Below are 16,711 nucleotides of genomic sequence, written 5' to 3' on the forward strand. Positions count from 1 at the left end.
CAGGACTTGAGGTCGAACTATAAAAACATCAGCGATTCGATCTTTTTCACATGCACGACTTTTACGCCATGAGAGCTATTCTCAAAAGTATATATTTCAGAACAAAAATATTTGGTGTGTGGATGCATTCTTACATGGTCCACCCTCATGAAAAAAATTGGCGCATTCGCAAGAAAAATCATGACTTGAGGTCGAACTATAAATACATCAGCGATTCGAACTTTTTCACATGCACGACTTTTACGCCATGAGAGCTATTCTCGAAAGTATAAGTTTCAGAACATATATATTTAGTGTGTGGATGCATTCTTACATGGTCCACCCTCATGAAAAAAATTGGCGCATTTGCAAGAAAAATCATGACTTGAGATCGAACTATAAATACATCAGCGATTCGAACTTTTTCACATGCACGACTTTTACGCCATGAGAGCTATTCTCGAAAGTATAAGTTTCAGAACAAAAATGTTTGGTGTGTGGATGCATTCTTACATGGTCCACCCTCATGAAAAAAATTAGCGCATTTGCAAGAAAAATCATGACTTGAGGTCGAACTATAAATAAATCAGCGATTCGAGCTTTTTCGCATGCACGACTTTTACGCCATGAGAGTTATTCTGAAAAGTATAAGTTTCAGAACAAAAATGTTTGGTGTGTGGATGCATTCTTACATGGTCCACCCTCATGAAAAAAATAAGCGCATTTGCAAGAAAAATCATGACTTGAGGTCGAACTATAAATACATCAGCGATTCGAACTTTTTTACATGCACGACTTTTACGCCATGAGAGTTATTCTCAAAAGTATAAGTTTCAGAACAAAAATGTTTGGTGTGTGGATGCATTCTTACATGGTCCACCCTCATGAAAAAAATAAGCGCAATTACATAAAAATTCAGGACTTGAGGCCGAACTATAAATACATCAGCGATTCGAACTTTTTCACATGCACGACTTTTACGCCATGAGAGTTATTCTCAAAAGTATAAGTTTCAGAACAAAAATGTTTGGTGTGTGGATGCATTCTTACATGGTCCACCCTCATGAAAAAAATTGGCGCAATTCCATAAAAATTCAGGACTTGAGGCCGAACTATAAATACATCAGCGATTCGAACTTTTTCACATGCACGACTTTTACGCCATGAGAGTTATTCTGAAAAGTATAAGTTTCAGAACAAAAATGTTTGGTGTGTGGATGCATTCTTACATGGTCCACCCTCATGAAAAAAATTGGCGCATTTACAAGAAAAATCATGACTTGAGGTCGAACTATAAATACATCAGCGATTCGAACTTTTTCACATGCACGACTTTTACGCCATGAGAGTTATTATGAAAAGTATAAGTTTCAGAACAAAAATGTTTGGTGTGTGGATGCATTCTTACATGGTCCACCCTCATGAAAAAAATTAGCGCATTTGCAAGAAAAATCATGACTTGAGGTCGAACTATAAATACATCAGCGATTCGAACTTTTTCACATGCACGACTTTTACGCCATGAGAGCTATTCTCAAAAGTATAAGTTTCAGAACAAAAATATTTGGTGTGTGGATGCATTCTTACATGGTCCACCCTCATGAAAAAAATTGGCGCATTTGCAAGAAAAATCATGACTTGAGGTCGAACTATAAATACATCAGCGATTCGAACTTTTTCACATGCACGACTTTTACGCCATGAGAGCTATCCTCTAAAGTATAAGTTTCAGAACAAAGATGTTTGGTGTGTGGATGCATTCTTACATGGTCCACCCTCATGAAAAAAATTGGCTCATTTGCAAGAAAAATCATGACTTGAGGTCGAACTATAAATACATCAGCGATTCGAACTTTTTCACATGCACGACTTTTACGCCATGAGAGTTATTCTGAAAAGTATAAGTTTCAGAACAAAAATGTTTGGTGTGTGGATGCATTCTTACATGGTCCACCCTCATGAAAAAAATTGGCGCATTCGCAAGAAAAATCATGACTTGAGGTCGAACTATAAATACATCAGCGATTCGAACTTTTTCGCATGCACGACTTTTACGCCATGAGAGTTATTCTGAAAAGTATAAGTTTCAGAACAAAAATGTTTGGTGTGTGGATGCATTCTTACATGGTCCACCCTCATGAAAAAAATTGGCGCATTTGCAAGAAAAATCATGACTTGAGGTCGAACTATAAATACATCAGCGATTTGAACTTTTTCACATGCACGACTTTTACGCCATGAGAGTTATTCTGAAAAGTGTAAGTTTCAGAACAAAAATGTTTGGTGTGTGGATGCATTCTTACATGGTCCACCCTCATGAAAAAAATTGGCGCATTTGCAAGAAAAATCATGACTTGAGGTCGAACTATAAATACATCAGCGATTCGAACTTTTTCACATGCACGACTTTTACGCCATGAGAGTTATTCTCAAAAGTATAAGTTTCAGAACAAAAATGTTTAGTGTGTGGATGCATTCTTACATGGTCCACCCTCATAAAAAAAATTGGCGCATTTGCAAGAAAAATCATGACTTGAGGTCGAACTATAAATACATCAGCAATTCGAACTTTTTCGCATGCACGACTTTTACGCCATTAGAGTTATTCTGAAAAGTATAAGTTTCAGAACAAAAATATTTGGTGTGTGGATGCATTCTTACATGGTCCACCCTCATGAAAAAAATTGGCGCATTCGCAAGAAAAATCATGACTTGAGGTCGAACTATAAATACATCAGCGATTCGAACTTTTTCACATGCACGACTTTTACGCCATGAGAGCTATTCTCGAAAGTATAAGTTTCAGAACATATATATTTAGTGTGTGGATGCATTCTTACATGGTCCACCCTCATGAAAAAAATTGGCGCATTTGCAAGAAAAATCATGACTTGAGATCGAACTATAAATACATCAGCGATTCGAACTTTTTCACATGCACGACTTTTACGCCATGAGAGCTATTCTCGAAAGTATAAGTTTCAGAACAAAAATATTTGGTGTGTGGATGCATTCTTACATGGTCCACCCTCATGAAAAAAATTGGCGCATTTGCAAGAAAAATCATGACTTGAGGTCGAACTATAAATACATCAGCGATTCGAACTTTTTCACATGCACGACTTTTACGCCATGAGAGTTATTCTCAAAAGTATAAGTTTCAGAACAAAGATGTTTGGTGTGTGGATGCATTCTTACATGGTCCACCCTCATGAAAAAAATTGGCGCATTTGCAAGAAAAATCATGACTTGAGGTCGAACTATAAATACATCAGCGATTCGAACTTTTTCACATGCACGACTTTTACGCCATGAGAGTTATTCTGAAAAGTATAAGTTTCAGAACAAAGATGTTTGGTGTGTGGATGCATTCTTACATGGTCCACCCTCATGAAAAAAATTGGCTCATTTGCAAGAAAAATCATGACTTGAGGTCGAACTATAAATACATCAGCGATTCGAACTTTTTCACATGCACGACTTTTACGCCATGAGAGTTATTCTGAAAAGTATAAGTTTCAGAACAAAAATGTTTGGTGTGTGGATGCATTCTTACATGGTCCACCCTCATGAAAAAAATTGGTGCATTCGCAAGAAAAATCATGACTTGAGGTCGAACTATAAATACATCAGCGATTCGAACTTTTTCGCATGCACGACTTTTACGCCATGAGAGTTATTCTGAAAAGTATAAGTTTCAGAACAAAAATGTTTGGTGTGTGGATGCATTCTTACATGGTCCACCCTCATGAAAAAAATTGGCGCATTCGCAAGAAAAATCAGGACTTGAGGTCGAACTATAAATACATCAGCGATTCGAACTTTTTCACATGCACGACTTTTACGCCATGAGAGTTATTCTGAAAAGTGTAAGTTTCAGAACAAAAATGTTTGGTGTGTGGATGCATTCTTACATGGTCCACCCTCATGAAAAAAATTGGCGCATTTGCAAGAAAAATCATGACTTGAGGTCGAACTATAAATACATCAGCGATTCGAACTTTTTCACATGCACGACTTTTACGCCATGAGAGCTATTCTCAAAAGTATAAGTTTCAGAACATATATATTTGGTGTGTGGATGCATTCTTACATGGTCCACCCTCATGAAAAAAATTGGCGCATTTGCAAGAAAAATCAGGACTTGAGGTCGAACTATAAATACATCAGCGATTCGAACTTTTTCGCATGCACGACTTTTACGCCATGAGAGTTATTCTGAAAAGTATAAGTTTCAGAACAAAGATGTTTGGTGTGTGGATGCATTCTTACATGGTCCACCCTCATAAAAAAAATTGGCGCATTTGCAAGAAAAATCATGACTTGAGGTCGAACTATAAATACATCAGCAATTCGAACTTTTTCGCATGCACGACTTTTACGCCATTAGAGTTATTCTGAAAAGTATAAGTTTCAGAACAAAGATGTTTGGTGTGTGGATGCATTCTTACATGGTCCACCCTCATGAAAAAAATTGGCGCAATTGCATAGAAATTCAGGACTTGAGGTCGAACTATAAAAACATCAGCGATTCGATCTTTTTCACATGCACGACTTTTACGCCATGAGAGCTATTCTGAAAAGTATATATTTCAGAACAAAAATATTTGGTGTGTGGATGCATTCTTACATGGTCCACCCTCATGAAAAAAATTGGCGCATTCGCAAGAAAAATCATGACTTGAGGTCGAACTATAAATACATCAGCGATTCGAACTTTTTCACATGCACGACTTTTACGCCATGAGAGCTATTCTCGAAAGTATAAGTTTCAGAACATATATATTTAGTGTGTGGATGCATTCTTACATGGTCCACCCTCATGAAAAAAATTGGCGCATTTGCAAGAAAAATCATGACTTGAGATCGAACTATAAATACATCAGCGATTCGAACTTTTTCACATGCACGACTTTTACGCCATGAGAGCTATTCTCGAAAGTATAAGTTTCAGAACAAAAATATTTGGTGTGTGGATGCATTCTTACATGGTCCACCCTCATGAAAAAAATTGGCGCATTTGCAAGAAAAATCATGACTTGAGGTCGAACTATAAATACATCAGCGATTCGAACTTTTTCACATGCACGACTTTTACGCCATGAGAGTTATTCTCAAAAGTATAAGTTTCAGAACAAAGATGTTTGGTGTGTGGATGCATTCTTACATGGTCCACCCTCATGAAAAAAATTGGCGCATTTGCAAGAAAAATCATGACTTGAGGTCGAACTATAAATACATCAGCGATTCGAACTTTTTCACATGCACGACTTTTACGCCATGAGAGTTATTCTGAAAAGTATAAGTTTCAGAACAAAGATGTTTGGTGTGTGGATGCATTCTTACATGGTCCACCCTCATGAAAAAAATTGGCTCATTTGCAAGAAAAATCATGACTTGAGGTCGAACTATAAATACATCAGCGATTCGAACTTTTTCACATGCACGACTTTTACGCCATGAGAGTTATTCTGAAAAGTATAAGTTTCAGAACAAAAATGTTTGGTGTGTGGATGCATTCTTACATGGTCCACCCTCATGAAAAAAATTGGTGCATTCGCAAGAAAAATCATGACTTGAGGTCGAACTATAAATACATCAGCGATTCGAACTTTTTCGCATGCACGACTTTTACGCCATGAGAGTTATTCTGAAAAGTATAAGTTTCAGAACAAAAATGTTTGGTGTGTGCATGCATTCTTACATGGTCCACCCTCATGAAAAAAATTGGCGCATTCGCAAGAAAAATCAGGACTTGAGGTCGAACTATAAATACATCAGCGATTCGAACTTTTTCACATGCACGACTTTTACGCCATGAGAGTTATTCTGAAAAGTGTAAGTTTCAGAACAAAAATGTTTGGTGTGTGGATGCATTCTTACATGGTCCACCCTCATGAAAAAAATTGGCGCATTTGCAAGAAAAATCATGACTTGAGGTCGAACTATAAATACATCAGCGATTCGAACTTTTTCACATGCACGACTTTTACGCCATGAGAGCTATTCTCAAAAGTGTAAGTTTCAGAACATATATATTTAGTGTGTGGATGCATTCTTACATGGTCCACCCTCATGAAAAAAATTGGCGCATTTGCAAGAAAAATCATGACTTGAGATCGAACTATAAATACATCAGCGATTGAACTTTTTCACATGCACGACTTTTACGCCATGAGAGCTATTCTCGAAAGTATAAGTTTCAGAACAAAAATATTTGGTGTGTGGATGCATTCTTACATGGTCCACCCTCATGAAAAAAATTGGCGCATTTGCAAGAAAAATCATGACTTGAGGTCGAACTATAAATACATCAGCGATTCGAACTTTTTCACATGCACGACTTTTACGCCATGAGAGTTATTCTGAAAAGTATAAGTTTCAGAACAAAGATGTTTGGTGTGTGGATGCATTCTTACATGGTCCACCCTCATGAAAAAAATTGGCGCATTCGCAAGAAAAATCATGACTTGAGGTCGAACTATAAATACATCAGCGATTCGAACTTTTTCACATGCACGACTTTTACGCCATGAGAGCTATTCTCAAAAGTATAAGTTTCAGAACATATATATTTAGTGTGTGGATGCATTCTTACATGGTCCACCCTCATGAAAAAAATTGGCGCATTTGCAAGAAAAATCATGACTTGAGATCGAACTATAAATACATCAGCGATTCGAACTTTTTCACATGCACGACTTTTACGCCATGAGAGCTATTCTCGAAAGTATAAGTTTCAGAACAAAAATATTTGGTGTGTGGATGCATTCTTACATGGTCCACCCTCATGAAAAAAATTGGCGCATTTGCAAGAAAAATCATGACTTGAGGTCGAACTATAAATACATCAGCGATTCGAACTTTTTCACATGCACGACTTTTACGCCATGAGAGTTATTCTGAAAAGTATAAGTTTCAGAACAAAGATGTTTGGTGTGTGGATGCATTCTTACATGGTCCACCCTCATGAAAAAAATTGGCTCATTTGCAAGAAAAATCATGACTTGAGGTCGAACTATAAATACATCAGCGATTCGAACTTTTTCACATGCACGACTTTTACGCCATGAGAGTTATTCTGAAAAGTATAAGTTTCAGAACAAAGATGTTTGGTGTGTGGATGCATTCTTACATGGTCCACCCTCATGAAAAAAATTGGCGCATTTGCAAGAAAAATCATGACTTGAGGTCGAATTATAAATACATCAGCGATTCGAACTTTTTCACATGCACGACTTTTACGCCATGAGAGTTATTCTGAAAAGTATAAGTTTCAGAACAAAAATGTTTGGTGTGTAGATGCATTCTTACATGGTCCACCCTCATGAAAAAAATTGGCGCATTCGCAAGAAAAATCATGACTTGAGGTCGAACTATAAATACATCAGCGATTCGAACTTTTTCGCATGCACGACTTTTACGCCATGAGAGTTATTCTGAAAAGTATAAGTTTCAGAACAAAAATGTTTGGTGTGTGGATGCATTCTTACATGGTCCACCCTCATAAAAAAAATTGGCGCATTTGCAAGAAAAATCATGACTTGAGGTCGAACTATAAATACATCAGCGATTCGAACTTTTTCACATGCACGACTTTTACGCCATGAGAGTTATTCTGAAAAGTGTAAGTTTCAGAACAAAAATGTTTGGTGTGTGGATGCATTCTTACATGGTCCACCCTCATGAAAAAAATTGGCGCATTTGCAAGAAAAATCATGACTTGAGGTCGAACTATAAATACATCAGCGATTCGAACTTTTTCACATGCACGACTTTTACGCCATGAGAGCTATTCTCAAAAGTATAAGTTTCAGAACATATATATTTAGTGTGTGGATGCATTCTTACATGGTCCACCCTCATGAAAAAAATTAGCGCATTTGCAAGAAAAATCATGACTTGAGGTCGAACTATAAATACATCAGCGATTCGAACTTTTTCACATGCACGACTTTTACGCCATGAGAGCTATTCTCGAAAGTATAAGTTTCAGAACAAAAATATTTGGTGTGTGGATGCATTCTTACATGGTGCACCCTCATGAAAAAAATTGGCGCATTTGCAAGAAAAATCATGACTTGAGGTCGAACTATAAATACATCAGCGATTCGAACTTTTTCACATGCACGACTTTTACGCCATGAGAGTTATTCTCAAAAGTATAAGTTTCAGAACAAAGATGTTTGGTGTGTGGATGCATTCTTACATGGTCCACCCTCATGAAAACAATTGGCGCATTTGCAAGAAAAATCATGACTTGAGGTCGAACTATAAATACATCAGCGATTCGAACTTTTTCACATGCACGACTTTTACGCCATGAGAGCTATTCTCAAAAGTATAAGTTTCAGAACATATATATTTAGTGTGTGGATGCATTCTTACATGGTCCACCCTCATAAAAAAAATTGGCGCATTTGCAAGAAAAATCATGACTTGAGATCGAACTATAAATACATCAGCGATTCGAACTTTTTCACATGCACGACTTTTACGCCATGAGAGCTATTCTCGAAAGTATAAGTTTCAGAACAAAAATATTTGGTGTGTGGATGCATTCTTACATGGTCCACCCTCATGAAAAAAATTGGCGCATTTGCAAGAAAAATCATGACTTGAGGTCGAACTATAAATACATCAGCGATTCGAACTTTTTCACATGCACGACTTTTACGCCATGAGAGTTATTCTGAAAAGTATAAGTTTCAGAACAAAGATGTTTGGTGTGTGGATGCATTCTTACATGGTCCACCCTCATGAAAAAAATTGGCTCATTTGCAAGAAAAATCATGACTTGAGGTCGAACTATAAATACATCAGCGATTCGAACTTTTTCACATGCACGACTTTTACGCCATGAGAGTTATTCTGAAAAGTATAAGTTTCAGAACAAAGATGTTTGGTGTGTGGATGCATTCTTACATGGTCCACCCTCATGAAAAAAATTGGCGCATTTGCAAGAAAAATCATGACTTGAGGTCGAATTATAAATACATCAGCGATTCGAACTTTTTCACATGCACGACTTTTACGCCATGAGAGTTATTCTGAAAAGTATAAGTTTCAGAACAAAAATGTTTGGTGTGTAGATGCATTCTTACATGGTCCACCCTCATGAAAAAAATTGGCGCATTCGCAAGAAAAATCATGACTTGAGGTCGAACTATAAATACATCAGCGATTCGAACTTTTTCGCATGCACGACTTTTACGCCATGAGAGTTATTCTGAAAAGTATAAGTTTCAGAACAAAAATGTTTGGTGTGTGGATGCATTCTTACATGGTCCACCCTCATGAAAAAAATTGGCGCATTTGCAAGAAAAATCATGACTTGAGGTCGAACTATAAATACATCAGCGATTCGAACTTTTTCACATGCACGACTTTTACGCCATGAGAGTTATTCTGAAAAGTGTAAGTTTCAGAACAAAAATGTTTAGTGTGTGGATGCATTCTTACATGGTCCACCCTCATGAAAAAAATTGGCGCATTTGCAAGAAAAATCATGACTTGAGGTCGAACTATAAATACATCAGCGATTCGAACTTTTTCACATGCACGACTTTTACGCCATGAGAGCTATTCTCAAAAGTATAAGTTTCAGAACATATATATTTAGTGTGTGGATGCATTCTTACATGGTCCACCCTCATGAAAAAAATTAGCGCATTTGCAAGAAAAATCATGACTTGAGATCGAACTATAAATACATCAGCGATTCGAACTTTTTCACATGCACGACTTTTACGCCATGAGAGCTATTCTCGAAAGTATAAGTTTCAGAACAAAAATATTTGGTGTGTGGATGCATTCTTACATGGTGCACCCTCATGAAACAAATTGGCGCATTTGCAAGAAAAATCATGACTTGAGGTCGAACTATAAATACATCAGCGATTCGAACTTTTTCACATGCACGACTTTTACGCCATGAGAGTTATTCTCAAAAGTATAAGTTTCAGAACAAAGATGTTTGGTGTGTGGATGCATTCTTACATGGTCCACCCTCATGAAAACAATTGGCGCATTTGCAAGAAAAATCATGACTTGAGGTCGAACTATAAATACATCAGCGATTCGAACTTTTTCACATGCACGACTTTTACGCCATGAGAGTTATTCTGAAAAGTATAAGTTTCAGAACAAAGATGTTTGGTGTGTGGATGCATTCTTACATGGTCCACCCTCATGAAAAAAATTGGCTCATTTGCAAGAAAAATCATGACTTGAGGTCGAACTATAAATACATCAGCGATTCGAACTTTTTCACATGCACGACTTTTACGCCATGAGAGTTATTCTGAAAAGTATAAGTTTCAGAACAAAAATGTTTGGTGTGTGGATGCATTCTTACATGGTCCACCCTCATGAAAAAAATTGGCGCATTCGCAAGAAAAATCATGACTTGAGGTCGAACTATAAATACATCAGCGATTCGAACTTTTTCGCATGCACGACTTTTACGCCATGAGAGTTATTCTGAAAAGTATAAGTTTCAGATCAAAAATGTTTGGTGTGTGGATGCATTCTTACATGGTCCACCCTCATGAAAAAAATTGGCGCATTTGCAAGAAAAATCATGACTTGAGGTCGAACTATAAATACATCAGCGATTCGAACTTTTTCACATGCACGACTTTTACGCCATGAGAGTTATTCTCAAAAGTGTAAGTTTCAGAACAAAAATGTTTGGTGTGTGGATGCATTCTTACATGGTCCACCCTCATGAAAAAAATTGGCGCATTTGCAAGAAAAATCATGACTTGAGGTCGAACTATAAATACATCAGCGATTCGAACTTTTTCACATGCACGACTTTTACGCCATGAGAGTTATTCTGAAAAGTATAAGTTTCAGAACAAAAATTTTTGGTGTGTGGATGCATTCTTACATGGTCCACCCTCATAAAAAAAATTGGCGCATTTGCAAGAAAAATCATGACTTGAGGTCGAACTATAAATACATCAGCAATTCGAACTTTTTCGCATGCACGACTTTTACGCCATGAGAGTTATTCTCAAAAGTATAAGTTTCAGAACAAAGATGTTTGGTGTGTGGATGCATTCTTACATGGTCCACCCTCATGAAAAAAATTGGCGCAATTGCATAGAAATTCAGGACTTGAGGTCGAACTATAAAAACATCAGCGATTCGAACTTTTTCACATGCACGACTTTTACGCCATGAGAGCTATTCTGAAAAGTATATATTTCAGAACAAAAATATTTAGTGTGTGGATGCATTCTTACATGGTCCACCCTCATGAAAAAAATTGGCGCATTCGCAAGAAAAATCATGACTTGAGGTCGAACTATAAATACATCAGCGATTCGAACTTTTTCACATGCACGACTTTTACGCCATGAGAGCTATTCTCAAAAGTATAAGTTTCAGAACATATATATTTAGTGTGTGGATGCATTCTTACATGGTCCACCCTCATGAAAAAAATTGGCGCATTTGCAAGAAAAATCATGACTTGAGGTCGAACTATAAATACATCAGCGATTCGAACTTTTTCACATGCACGACTTTTACGCCATGAGAGTTATTCTGAAAAGTATAAGTTTCAGAACAAAAATTTTTGGTGTGTGGATGCATTCTTACATGGTCCACCCTCATAAAAAAAATTGGCGCATTTGCAAGAAAAATCATGACTTGAGGTCGAACTATAAATACATCAGCAATTCGAACTTTTTCGCATGCACGACTTTTACGCCATGAGAGTTATTCTCAAAAGTATAAGTTTCAGAACAAAGATGTTTGGTGTGTGGATGCATTCTTACATGGTCCACCCTCATGAAAAAAATTGGCGCAATTGCATAGAAATTCAGGACTTGAGGTCGAACTATAAAAACATCAGCGATTCGAACTTTTTCACATGCACGACTTTTACGCCATGAGAGCTATTCTGAAAAGTATATATTTCAGAACAAAAATATTTAGTGTGTGGATGCATTCTTACATGGTCCACCCTCATGAAAAAAATTGGCGCATTCGCAAGAAAAATCATGACTTGAGGTCGAACTATAAATACATCAGCGATTCGAACTTTTTCACATGCACGACTTTTACGCCATGAGAGCTATTCTCAAAAGTATAAGTTTCAGAACAAAAATGTTTGGTGTGTGGATGCATTCTTACATGGTCCACCCTCATGAAAAAAATTGGCGCATTCGCAAGAAAAATCATGACTTGAGGTCGAACTATAAATACATCAGCGATTCGAACTTTTTCGCATGCACGACTTTTACGCCATGAGAGTTATTCTGAAAAGTATAAGTTTCAGATCAAAAATGTTTGGTGTGTGGATGCATTCTTACATGGTCCACCCTCATGAAAAAAATTGGCGCATTTGCAAGAAAAATCAGGACTTGAGGTCGAACTATAAATACATCAGCGATTCGAACTTTTTCACATGCACGACTTTTACGCCATGAGAGTTATTCTCAAAAGTGTAAGTTTCAGAACAAAAATGTTTGGTGTGTGGATGCATTCTTACATGGTCCACCCTCATGAAAAAAATTGGCGCATTTGCAAGAAAAATCATGACTTGAGGTCGAACTATAAATACATCAGCGATTCGAACTTTTTCACATGCACGACTTTTACGCCATGAGAGTTATTCTGAAAAGTATAAGTTTCAGAACAAAAATTTTTGGTGTGTGGATGCATTCTTACATGGTCCACCCTCATAAAAAAAATTGGCGCATTTGCAAGAAAAATCATGACTTGAGGTCGAACTATAAATACATCAGCAATTCGAACTTTTTCGCATGCACGACTTTTACGCCATGAGAGTTATTCTCAAAAGTATAAGTTTCAGAACAAAGATGTTTGGTGTGTGGATGCATTCTTACATGGTCCACCCTCATGAAAAAAATTGGCGCAATTGCATAGAAATTCAGGACTTGAGGTCGAACTATAAAAACATCAGCGATTCGAACTTTTTCACATGCACGACTTTTACGCCATGAGAGCTATTCTGAAAAGTATATATTTCAGAACAAAAATATTTAGTGTGTGGATGCATTCTTACATGGTCCACCCTCATGAAAAAAATTGGCGCATTCGCAAGAAAAATCATGACTTGAGGTCGAACTATAAATACATCAGCGATTCGAACTTTTTCACATGCACGACTTTTACGCCATGAGAGCTATTCTCAAAAGTATAAGTTTCAGAACATATATATTTAGTGTGTGGATGCATTCTTACATGGTCCACCCTCATGAAAAAAATTGGCGCATTTGCAAGAAAAATCATGACTTGAGATCGAACTATAAATACATCAGCGATTTGAACTTTTTCACATGCACGACTTTTACGCCATGAGAGCTATTCTCGAAAGTATAAGTTTCAGAACAAAAATATTTGGTGTGTGGATGCATTCTTACATGGTCCACCCTCATGAAAAAAATTGGCGCATTTGCAAGAAAAATCATGACTTGAGGTCGAACTATAAATACATCAGCGATTCGAACTTTTTCACATGCACGACTTTTACGCCATGAGAGTTATTCTCAAAAGTATAAGTTTCAGAACAAAAATGTTTGGTGTGTGGATGCATTCTTACATGGTCCACCCTCATGAAAAAAATTGGCGCATTTGCAAGAAAAATCATGACTTGAGGTCGAACTATAAATACATCAGCGATTCGAACTTTTTCACATGCACGACTTTTACGCCATGAGAGTTATTCTGAAAAGTATAAGTTTCAGAACAAAGATGTTTGGTGTGTGGATGCATTCTTACATGGTCCACCCTCATGAAAAAAATTGGCGCATTTGCAAGAAAAATCATGACTTGAGGTCGAACTATAAATACATCAGCGATTCGAACTTTTTCACATGCACGACTTTTACGCCATGAGAGCTCTTCTCAAAAGTATAAGTTTCAGAACATATATATTTGGTGTGTGGATGCATTCTTACATGGTCCACCCTCATGAAAAAAATTGGCGCATTTGCAAGAAAAATCATGACTTGAGGTCGAACTATAAATACATCAGCGATTCGAACTTTTTCACATGCACGACTTTTACGCCATGAGAGCTATTCTCAAAAGTATAAGTTTCAGAACAAAAATGTTTGGTGTGTGGATGCATTCTTACATGGTCCACCCTCATGAAAAAAATTAGCGCATTTGCAAGAAAAATCATGACTTGAGGTCGAACTATAAATACAACAGCGATTCGAACTTTTTCGTATGCACGTTTTTTACGCCATGAGAGTTATTCTGAAAAGTATAAGTTTCAGAACAAAAATGTTTGGTGTGTGGATGCATTCTTACATGGTCCACCCTCATGAAAAAAATAAGCGCATTTGCAAGAAAAATCATGACTTGAGGTCGAACTATAAATACATCAGCGATTCGAACTTTTTCACATGCACGACTTTTACGCCATGAGAGTTATTCTCAAAAGTATAAGTTTCAGAACAAAAATGTTTGGTGTGTGGATGCATTCTTACATGGTCCACCCTCATGAAAAAAATTGGCGCAATTGCATAAAAATTCAGGACTTGAGGCCGAACTATAAATACATCAGCGATTCGAACTTTTTCACATGCACGACTTTTACGCCATGAGAGTTATTCTCAAAAGTATAAGTTTCAGAACAAAAATGTTTGGTGTGTGGATGCATTCTTACATGGTCCACCCTCATGAAAAAAATTGGCGCAATTGCATAGAAATTCAGGACTTGAGGCCGAACTATAAATACATCAGCGATTCGAACTTTTTCACATGCACGACTTTTACGCCATGAGAGTTATTCTGAAAAGTATAAGTTTCAGAACAAAAATGTTTGGTGTGTGGATGCATTCTTACATGGTCCACCCTCATGAAAAAAATTGGCGCATTTACAAGAAAAATCATGACTTGAGGTCGAACTATAAATACATCAACGATTCGAACTTTTTCACATGCACGACTTTTACGCCATGAGAGTTATTCTCAAAAGTATAAGTTTCAGAACAAAAATGTTTGGTGTGTGGATGCATTCTTACATGGTCCACCCTCATGAAAAAAATTGGCGCATTTGCAAGAAAAATCATGACTTGAGGTCGAACTATAAATACATCAGCGATTCGAACTTTTTCACATGCACGACTTTTACGCCATGAGAGCTATTCTGAAAAGTATAAGTTTCAGAACAAAAATGTTTGGTGTGTGGATGCATTCTTACATGGTCCACCCTCATGAAAAAAATAAGCGCATTTGCAAGAAAAATCATGACTTGAGGTCGAACTATAAATACATCAGCGATTCGAACTTTTTCACATGCACGACTTTTACGCCATGAGAGTTATTCTGAAAAGTATAAGTTTCAGAACAAAGATGTTTGGTGTGTGGATGCATTCTTACATGGTCCACCCTCATGAAAAAAATTGGCGCAATTGCATAAAAATTCAGGACTTGAGGTCGAACGATAAATATATCAGCGATTCGAACTTTTTCACATGCACGACTTTTACGCCATGAGAGCTATTCTGAAAAGTATAAGTTTCAGAACAAAAATGTTTGGTGTGTGGATGCATTCGTACATGGTCCACCCTCATGAAAAAAATTGGCGCATTTGCAAGAAAAATCATGACTTGAGGTCGAACTATAAATACATCAGCGATTCGAACTTTTTCACATGCACGACTTTTACGCCATGAGAGTTATTCTGAAAAGTATAAGTTTCAGAACAAAGATGTTTGGTGTGTGGATGTATTCTTACATGGTCCACCCTCATGAAAAAAATTGGCGCAATTGCGTAAAAATTCAGGACTTGAGGTCGAACTATAAATACATCAGCGATTCGACTTTTTTCACATGCACGACTTTTACGCCATGAGAGCTATTCTCAAAAGTATAAGTTTCAGAACAAAAATGTTTGGTGTGTGGATGCATTCTTACATGGTCCACCCTCATGAAAAAAATAAGCGCATTTGCAAGAAAAATCATGACTTGAGGTCGAACTATAAATACATCAGCGATTCGAACTTTTTCACATGCACGACTTTTACGCCATGAGAGTTATTCTGAAAAGTATAAGTTTCAGAACAAAGATGTTTGGTGTGTGGATGCATTCTTACATGGTCCACCCTCATGAAAAAAATTGGCGCAATTGCATAAAAATTCATGACTTGAGGTCGAACTATAAATACATCAGCAATTCGAACTTTTTCGCATGCACGACTTTTACGCCATGAGAGCTATTCTGAAAAGTATAAGTTTCAGAACAAAAATGTTTGGTGTGTGGATGCATTCGTACATGGTCCACCCTCATGAAAAAAATTGGCGCATTCGCAAGAAAAATCATGACTTGAGGTCGAACTATAAATACATCAGCGATTCGAACTTTTTCACATGCACGACTTTTACGCCATGAGAGCTCTTCTCAAAAGTATAAGTTTCAGAACATATATATTTGGTGTGTGGATGCATTCTTACATGGTCCACCCTCATGAAAAAAATTGGTGCATTTGCAAGAAAAATCATGACTTGAGGTCGAACTATAAATACATCAGCAATTCGAACTTTTTCACATGCACGACTTTTACGCCATGAGAGCTATTCTCGAAAGTATAAGTTTCAGAACAAAAATGTTTGGTGTGTGGATGCATTCTTACATGGTCCACCCTCATGAAAAAAATTGGCGCATTTGCAAGAAAAATCATGACTTGAGGTCGAACTATAAATACATCAGCGATTCGAGCTTTTTAGCATGCACGACTTTTAC

Source organism: Haliotis cracherodii, unplaced genomic scaffold (genome assembly GCF_022045235.1).
Source record: "Haliotis cracherodii isolate W230 unplaced genomic scaffold, xgHalCrac1.p SCAF_13, whole genome shotgun sequence".
In the NCBI taxonomy this organism is placed as follows: Eukaryota; Metazoa; Mollusca; class Gastropoda; order Lepetellida; family Haliotidae; genus Haliotis; species Haliotis cracherodii.